Below are 9,971 nucleotides of genomic sequence, written 5' to 3' on the forward strand. Positions count from 1 at the left end.
ATACTTCGAAGACTGAGAGATAAAGAGCAAAACACAGACTCACCTACAAGAGGCTGACAAGTACAGAGAATAAAATAGAGGGGGTACAGATTAAAAACACATGCATGTAACGGATACTGATAGGGATAGAATCAAACCCTTTCTCACACATGACACGAAAATTGGTGGTGTCGTAAATAGTGAGGAGGAAAGCCTTAGATTACAGGCCAATATAGATCGTCCGAGGCAGAGAATATAAGAGCAGGGAGGTTATGACGGAGCTGTATAAAATGCTAGTTAGGCCACAGCTGGAGTACTGTGTACTGTTCTGGGCACCACACGAGAGGAAGGATGTGATTGCACTGGAGAGGGTACAGAAGAGAGTCACCAGGATGTTGCCTGGGCTGGAGCATTTCAGCTATGAAGAGAGACTGAAAAGGCTAGCGTTGTTTTGCTTAGAGCAGAGAAGGCTGAGGGGAGATAAGATTGAGGTTTACAAAATTATGAGGGGCATTGATGGGTTAGATAGGAAGAAACATTTTACCTTCGCGGAGGGGTCAGTAACCAGGTGGCATAGATTTAAGGTAAGGGGCAGGAGGTTTAGGTGGGATTTGAGGAAAAAAATTTTACCCAGAGGGTGGTTGGAATCTGGAACGCACTCCCTGAAGAGGTGGTAGAGGCCGGAACCCTCACAACATTTAAGAAGTAACTGATTCGGATTTGGAATGAATTGTCTGACAGGGTGGTGGAAACAGATTCAATTATAACTTTCATAAAGGAATTGGAAAAATATTTCAAAGTGAATTTCTCCAGGACTATGGGGAAATAGGCAGGGGGTTGGACTAATTGCATCATTTTTTTCACAGATTCAGCACAGGCACAAAAGACCGATTGGCCTCCTTCTGTGCTGTATGATTCTATGAAATAGTGACAGTCAGGGCAAGTCTGTATAAGAAGGAGAAATGGAGACAGGTCAGGGAGAGCACATCACCAAAACTGGAGATACTACATTGGACAGGGAGGGTCAGAGGGGGAGAGAGCATGTACATACTGTCAGAATCAGCACCTTCAGGGGAGGAGAGGGAGAGGAACCAGTGAGTGTAGAACTGAACCCAGCCAGAGTCAACCTGCTGAAACACCAGTGAGTTCACACTGGGGAGAGATCATTCACCTGCTCCGTGTGTGGGAAGGGGTTCACTCAGTCATCCAACCTCACTGAACATCAACTTGTTCACACTGATCAGAGACCTTTTCAATGTCCTGAATGTGAGAAGAGCTTGAAAAGCAGTAACGATCTGCTGAAACACCAACACATTCACTCTGGGGAGAGGCCGTTCCCCTGCCATGTGTGTGGGAAGGGATTCACTCAGTCATTCAATCTGCTGCAACATCAGCAAGTTCACATGTAACTGCAGGGGTTGGATTCTGCTGTTGTTGCTGCTATTCATCACTTTCAGAGACAAAGTTGGGTCTTTCTTTATAACCAGTGTAGTCCAGAGCAAAAGCGTCTTCTTAATGTTGAGATAAACGGGAGAAGAAACCGGGAAGTGGCGGCGAGGATGGGGGAGGTGCTGCACCATCACTTTCCGGAGTTCCGAAGAAGGGTCACTGACCCGAAACGTTAACTCTGCTTCTCTTTCCACAGATGCTGCCAGACCTGCTGAGTGAATCTGGCATTTCTTGTTTTTGTTCCACTATTTCTTCCCTGGCTTCTTTCAACAGCCTGGGGTACATTTCATCTGGTCCTGGTGATTTATCCACATTCAAGGATGCTCATCCCATTAAGACTTCCTCTCTCCTTAAGTTATCAAGTCCAATACTTCACACTCCTCCTCCTTAATAACAATATCTGCATCACCCTCTCATTCGGGAAAACAGTAAAGTATTCATTAAGGATATTGGCAACATCTTCCACCCCGATACAAAGGTTACATTTTTGATCTTTTCTGTGCCCTGCTGTTTGCTTCGTTGCCTCTGACTCTAATGTTTTGATGCCACATCTTTGGGGCCATTGTTATTTTGTTTGTCCATGTTCTTTCCTGCTTTCTGTTTGCTCTTCACCGCTGCTTCCAAACGCCTCCAGTTCAGTCAAAACACAAATTGTCAGAAGTGGGATTCGAACCCACGCCTCCAGTGGAAACTGCGACTTGAACCCAGCGCCTTAGACCGCTCAGCCATCCTGACGGCTTGCGATGTACTATCAATGCTAAGGAAATTATTCATTCTTTGTGAAAGTATTTGTGAGATTGTGGAAATGTCTGGAAGAGGAAAGAAAAGCGGGAAAGCTCGGGCCAAGGCCAAGCCTCACTCCTCCCGGGCTGGACTGCAGTTCCCGGTGGGCCGTGTTCACAGGCTCCTGAGAAAGGGTAACTATGCTGAGCGTGTGGGTGCCGGAGCCCGGTCTATCTGGCTGCTGTGCTCGAGTATCTGACCGCTGAAATCCTCGAGCTGGCCGGGAACGCGGCCCGGGACAACAAGAAGACCCGCATCATTCCCAGACACCTGCAGCTGGCCGTCCGCAACGACGAGGAGCTCAACAAGCTGCTGGGAGGGGTGATTATCGCTCAGGGCGGGGTGTTGCCTAATATACAGGCCGTACTGCTGCCCAAGAAAACCAGCACTCAAGAGCTCCCAGAAAAAGTAAAGCGGCCAAAATGTCATCTAATAAACCAAAGGCTCTTTTCAGAGTCACCCACAGTCTCTGTGAAAGGACTGGTTACTGTCAGGAGGGAGTCAGAGATGGAGTTATTGTAACAGTGGATTGACCTGTTTCACATCTGTCCAGGTGTGTTTTCAGTTCCCTCTCTGGATTTCGCTCTGTTTCTCTGCTCACACATCTCCCCCTCTAGTTAAGTGAAGAACTGAACTACAGGGTGTCAGAATCAACAATTTAATAAATCCCGCTGCCTTCGATTTGATAAATCCCGAGATTATCCCGGTACATTAACGGGAACTGGTTCGGAGCTGATGAATTAATTTAATAATGGAAGTGTCCGGGTTAATTCTCTGTTTTTTATTTGGACAGTTTGAATTGTGTGTTTTTTTTTTCTCTGGTGATCTGAGCGCCGCTTCTCAATGAGAATCTGCTCCCAGAACAGAGTAAATGCAGGAAGGAAGAGACCATTCTCGGGCTCTTTGTTTCTCTCCTAACCTGATCTGTTTCGACCGCACTGTTCCCAGTGGACGGAATCAGTGAGAGTAGTGCACACACAGGAGCTGAGTCCATTGCAGCGCTTTAATATGTGCCTTCTCCCCGGCCCTCCCTATTCTCCGGACACTGAGCTGTCTGTTTCCCCCGGCGGCGGGATAGAGTCGGGGATTCTCTCCCCGCAGTGTCAGGGTCTGCAACCCCGGGGAACTGGCGGTTTCAGTCAGAGTGACCGAGCTGCCTTACATATCCTGTGTACTAATCTCGAATGGATTCAAATATTAGTGAACTCATTGGGTAATGTTTGTAAATAACCCTCATGTGAACGGACCCGGCTCCATTAATGCCTTCCAAATAAAACTGGGATCCATTTATTTTCCCCAAATGCCAGCTAACGGATCCCAGGAGCGGGGTTGAGATTGTGCTGAGCAGCAATGAGTCTCCGGAAATGCTGCTTTCTAAATTCCAGATCAGCTCTCAGTCCGACAGGCCTTTCGGGAAAGTGATGTGACTAAACAGAAACCATGTGGCCGCCCCTTCAATCTAATGGGTTTGATGATGAACAGAGATGGCAGCTCTTTCCTTTGCTGATTTGGTGGCTCTGAAAAGAGCCCTTGTTACACTTGTTACTGAAACTGGGTTTTAGGTGCGTTCCCAGCGGATGCGGCGGGCCAGCTGGATGTCTTTGGCCATGATGGACCGGGATCATTCTGGTGAATCTGCTCATTTTCCGGCAGAAGCATCAGTCGCTGTTTGAACTGTTTAAAATCAGGGGTGTATTAGCAGCCAGAAAGTGAAGGGCAGTTCATTGCTCCCTGCAGCATTATCCGCCTCTTTCAGGAGAAAGGATCAGAAACCGCTCGTTTCTGTCAGTCCCCGAGAAGCCTGTGAGAAGCGATTAGTCGCTAATTTGTTCCTTTCACAGAGAGGAAGCTGATATTTGTCCCGTTTTAAATTGCTGAACTGGACCTTCCTCCCGCCGCTTACAGTTAACAGATTGACAAATGAAAACGATTCCTAAAATCGCGTCAGGATTTTGTGACGGTAAATACAGTAAAACAGAACATAAAATGAGAGGTTTTAAAATTGTTGCCTGAAAATTGAAATTTTCCATCACTTCAATTCCTTCCTGCTCTGGAATTGCCGGGCTTTTTCCAATTGGAAAATCTAAGCCAATGAGAACTTCTATTTACTTATATGTGATTCTCCTATTGGTTAAGAATTGGATTGAGAAGCGGGTGACCAATCAGAGACAGAGTCAAACTGTGGGGATTCCAGGCCCCCAGTAACTGAGCTGAAACTGTTCAGATTGACAAACCCTGTCAGTAGCTTCACACATTGGACACTTCACACTGAGTCATTCAAGGGCTGGTGTGAGAGAAGCTTCAGATCCTGTCATTACTCTCTGACTCATTATTCATCTAGAACCAAACAATTAGTAAATGTGAAGCAGTGAAGAGACTTTTCACTCTCACTGCAGAATGTGTCATCTGGGGAAATAAGGAACTATTATATTCGGAGATTCCAGGTACATTCCTCCCTGAACAAATCCATTCCTAACATTCCCGATCACAGCCTATCCCAGCTCCTGTTGTCACCCGACTCCAGCTGAATTGGAGAAACTCATGTGTTGGGGTTTGAGTTGTGAGGTGGGGTCTCTCCGCCAGTGTTACTGTCTTACAGACTCTCCCCCTGAATTTGTGAACTGAGACTGCACCGAACACATCTCCAGTTAGACTGAGGGCCGGATATCCCTCTGTTTTATTACAGAGAGTGGGGAAAGGGCTGGGTGGAGGGGAGTCACCAGGGATCCTGGATTTACTCCAAATCATTTCCATGTGGAATCTGCAGGCGGGGCCGGGACAGGGATCATTTGATCAGGGGATCAGCTCTTTCCTGAGAGATGTGGGTGGCTCTGAGAAGAGCCTTTGTGTTCAGATGTTTACAAGTTTCCCGCGCTTTCACTTCTTTCCAGACCCTGCTTTCTGAGACTTCGCTGCTTTTGGCTTGACCTTGCTCTTCCATGTCTGCACTTTCTTCAGCGCCTTTCCGCCCGCCGCACTCTTGCCTTTTTTGACCTTCTTCGCAGGAGACTTTTTCTGAAGCACTGCTTTCTTCACCGCCTTATTTGGCGTTGCCGCCGCCTTGCTGCTCGTTTTCTTGGCTGTTACTTTCTTTGTTGTCACTTTCTTGTCTGCTGGTATCTTCACTAAAGATTTCTTGTCTGCTGGTTTCTTCACTGAAGATTTCTTGTCTGCTGGTTTCTTCACTAAAGATTTCTTGGCTGCTGGTTTCTTCACCTTCTTTCCCACCTTTCCCTGGGTTTTCCTTCTTGCTGATTTTGAAGGAGCCGGAGGCGCCCTGTCCCTTGCTCTGCACCAGGGAGCCTTTGTTCACATTCCTCTTGATACTTTGCTTGATCTGGGTCTTGAGCTTCTCCTGAGCGGTGGCAGACCTGCAAGGAATCAACTACCAGCTAGCGTATAAAGCGAGAACAAGGCTCAGGGCCTTCAGTTACCTGGAGGGGAGTCGGAGAGGCAGCGGATCCTGTGAGGAACCACAATCCAGGAAGGATGAGAAGGTCATTGCCAGGGTACAGAGGAGATTAAGTTAAAGATTTACCAGTTTATAAGCAAGCGCAGAGCCAAGGAACGGTGCTGGGGCAGATCAAATAATAGGAAGCTGTGATCAGTTGGAAGGCAAGAGTGATTAAATGACAGAAGAGATGATGGTGCAAGGCAAAAGTCAGGGAAAGAATAAGTAACATTTTGTAAGCACAGATACCAGGAGTGGGGTTTCAACCCACGCAGAGGCATGTCTATTGGATCTTAAGTCCAACGCCTTAACCACTCGGCCATCCTAGTACATTAACCCACCACTGAAAATGAAATTTAATGTGATCCGGGTGCCATCTGGCCTTTTACAATATAAAGTTATGACTCCTCTCCCATGCTAAATTGGACCCTTCATTATTTATGAACCTCAATCGGATCACCCCTCAGTCAAGGTTTCTCTAAGGTGTAGGGTCCCAACTCTTTTAGTCTAACTTGATAACCAAGATGTCTTATACTGGGAATTCGTCGAATGTCTCTCCTCTGTACCCTTTCCAAAGCCTCAATATCACCCATCATGTGAGGAGACCAAGACTGGATACAATATTCCAAGTGAGTCCTGACCAAGGTTTCATAAAAGGACAAATTCGGGACATCTCAGATACTGAAGGAGTCCGTGTCCAGAAGCAGCAAGACCTGGACAACATTCAGACTTGGGCTGCTAAGTGGCAAGTAACATTCACACCACATAAGTACCAGGCAATGACCATCTCCAACAAGAGAGAATGTAACCATCTCCCTTTGACGATCAACAGCATTACCATCGCTGAATCCCCCCACCATCAACATCCTGGGGGTTACCATTGACAAAAGCTTAACTGGACCATTCATATACATACTCTGGCTACAAGAGTAAATCAGATAGTGGGAATTCTGTGATGAGTAACTCAGCTCAAGGCACGTGGTGAAATGCTCATTAGGAGAGCTGGAGAAATGGACTGGTCAGGTGGGCAGAAAAGTGGCAAATGGAATTCAACTTGGAGAAGTGTGAGGTGATGCCTTTGGTGAGGTCAAACACAGCAAAGGAATACACAATTAATGGGTGAATGCTGAGAGGTGTAGAGGAAGTGAGGGACCTTGAAGTGAATGTCCACAAATCCCTGAAAGTAGCAGGACAGGTTGATAAGTTGGTTGAGAAGGCTTATGGAATCCTTTCCTTTATTAGCCGTTGTATAGAACATAAGAGCAGGGAGGTTATGATGGAACTGTATCAATCATTAGTTAGGCCACAACTTGAGTTCTGTGTGCAGTTCTGGTCACCTCATTCCAGAAAGGATGTAATTGCACTAGAGAAGTTAAAGAGGAGATTTACGAGGATGTTGCCAGGACTGGAAAAATGCAGCTATGAGGAAAGATTGGATAGACTGGGGTTGTTCTCCTTGGAATAGAAGAGGCTGAGGGGAGATTTGATTGAAATGTACAAAATTGTGAGGGGTCTGGATAGAATGGATGGGAAGGGTCTATTTACCTTAGTAGGGAGGTCAGTGACTAGGGGGCATAGATTTAAAGTGATGTGTTGAACAATTGGAGGGGAGATGAGGAAAGGTTTTTTCACCCAGAGGGCTGTGGGAGTCTGGAACTCACTGCCTGTAAGGGTAGCTGAGGCAGAAACCCTCAACTCATTTAAAAGGAGTCTGGATGTGCACCTCAAGTACCTGAACCTGCAGGGCTACGGTCCAAATGCTGGGCAATGGGATTCAGCTGGGTGGCTCGTTTTTTGGCCTGCCTGTGCTGTAAACTTTCTATGTTCTATGATTCTATGCAGACACAATGGGCCGAATGGCCTCCTTCTGCACTGCAATAATTTTGTGATTTTTGACTCTCCAAAACTTGTCAACGATCTACAAGGCACAAACCAGGATGAGTGCAGCACCAACAATACTCTAGAAACTCGACACTGTCCAGGACAAAGCAGCCGCCTTGATTGTCACCCCATTCGCCACCTTAAACATTCACTCCCTTCATCACTGACGCACAGTGGCAGTAGTGTGTACCATCTACCAGATGCACTGCTGCAACTCACCAAGGCTCCGCAGACAGCACCTTCCAAACCGAAGACCTCCACCACCTTGAAGGACAAGGGCTGCAGATACATGCAAACACCACCATGTGCAAGCTCCCCTCCAAGTCACACACCATCTGATCTGCAAATATATCGCTGTTCATTCACTGATGCTGGGTCAAAATTCTGGATCTCCCTTCCTAACAGCACTGTGGGTGCACCTACACCACATGGAGTGCAGCAATTCAAGAAGGGAGCTCACCGCCACCTTGTCAAGGACAATTAGGGATGGGTAACAAATTCTGGACTTCACAGTGTCGCTCACATCCCATGAAAGAATATGCCTCATTTTATACTCAATTGTCCTCTGAATGCAGACCAACCCTCTATTTGCTCCAACTATCACTTCACAGCATTGCTGCTGTACCTTTAGAGATCTGTGCACTAGAACATCCAGATCACTGCTCAAAATTATTTTCTTTTTTCCACCTACTTTAATGTTTTTCCCTGAAGGGTGTATGAATGTTGAGCATTCGCCCTGTCCACATGAATAACACTGCACTTACCCAAATTAAACATCATTTACCAGTCATGAACCCAATCTCCCAACACATTAAGATCAGCCTGAAACAGTCGAGTATCGTCTACAGTCTAAACACTCGCACAGATCTTCAAATCATCTGCAAATTTACAGATGGTGCCCCCTACACCTACATCCAGATCATTAATAAAAATAGTAAAGAGCAACAGTCCCAACACCGATCACTGTGGGACACCACTGGTAACTGGTCTCCAAACAGATCCAGATCCATCTGTAACTACTTTCTGCCTACGTCTGCCAGTCAGTTCCCAATCCAGATCAATATATTACCACTGATACCAGGGACTTTAATCTTATAGAGAAGCCTCTTGTGTGGAACCTTATCAAAATCTTTTGGCTGAGATCTGCTAATTGAACACAGGCCGGGGATGAGGCCTAGGCCTGTCCTGCTTTGTGTGTGGGTCTCAGGACCACACAAGGTGAGATCAGCTCACTGAGCACAGGCCCATCCTGCTCTATATAGTGCTCAGTACCTCACCAAATGAGAATAACTAACACACCACAGGCCATGGAGCCTCGGCCCATCCTCCCCTGATTGTGGTTCAGTGCCAACCAGGTCAGATCAGCTAATTCAGCACAGGCCGGAGATGGAAGCTGGATCTTTCCTGCTCTGGGGACTCCGTACCATACCAGGTGCGATGAAGTAAAATACCACAGGCAGGGGATGGAGCCTGAGATTTCCCTGTTCTGTGTGGGGCTCTGGACAACAACGTGTGAGAAGAACTATCATCCCTCAGGCTGAGGAAGGTGCCTGGGCCCATTCTGTTCTGTGTGGATCCTACCACACTGAGTGGGATCAGTTAACACAACACAGGCCATGAATACGACCAGGCCATTTCCTGCTCCGTGTGGCTCAGTATCACACAAGGTGGCATCAGCTAACACAGCACAGGCTGGGGCTGGGGCTGGAGCCTGGGCTCGCCCTGCTCTGTGGGCTCAGTAACAACCCGTACGATGAACTTTTTTCAAAAGACTTCAGTGTATTTATCTCTGTCCAACACTCTGAGGCAGCTTTCTGTGTTTATAAAGAGTGTAATTTATTGACTGGTCTCTTGGATCAAACAGGGTAACAGACAGAGGTCTGTGTGCAGAGGGTTTGGGGGTGAGCTCTGATTCCTAACCCTTTCTGGATTGTGAGGAATAAAGAATGAATGAGAGAGAGAGAATGTGGGAGAAGGGATGATGGAAGAATTTGTCCGTGAACCTGATTAAAAGTGGCTCAAACGCAAGATAATATTAAGATATCAAGAGCAGAACATTAACATAATCTGAGTTCCGCGATCTGGTCGGGTCCCATTCCTCTGAAGTGAGGAATGAACGCGTGGGGAAATTCCACCTGGAGTTATATTTGTCTCCAATGAAGATGAGTTCACAGTGAGGATGGAATAGCTCAGTTGGGAGAACACTAGATTGAAGAACCAGGATACAATCCCTGGTTTCATCAGTTTTAATTTGGTGTCTCCTTCATTTTAAGTAGAGAGAATCAGAGGGGAGATTTTCCACTCTTGACCCCATGGGCTGAATTTTAAACTAACGGTGCGGCTCTCGGCAGAGGTACCGGAAGTGGGTGTCGTCACCACACGAGTGAAATGTGGCCGACCGACCCCGATCACGGAGCAGCCGACCAAT

General features: G+C 46.9%; 2 non-coding genes across 2 annotated transcripts; both read right to left on the reverse strand.

The window, feature by feature from the left end:
- Positions 1–2,080: 2,080 nt before the first annotated feature.
- Positions 2,081–2,163, reverse strand: trnal-caa (transfer RNA leucine (anticodon CAA)). The gene has a single exon. It is a non-coding gene; the product is annotated as a tRNA-Leu (tRNA).
- Positions 2,164–5,908: 3,745 nt separating this feature from the next.
- Positions 5,909–5,991, reverse strand: trnal-uaa (transfer RNA leucine (anticodon UAA)). The gene has a single exon. It is a non-coding gene; the product is annotated as a tRNA-Leu (tRNA).
- Positions 5,992–9,971: the final 3,980 nt, after the last annotated feature.

The sequence above is a fragment of the Heterodontus francisci genome, unplaced genomic scaffold (genome assembly GCF_036365525.1).
Source record: "Heterodontus francisci isolate sHetFra1 unplaced genomic scaffold, sHetFra1.hap1 HAP1_SCAFFOLD_102, whole genome shotgun sequence".
NCBI lineage: Eukaryota > Metazoa > Chordata > Chondrichthyes > Heterodontiformes > Heterodontidae > Heterodontus > Heterodontus francisci.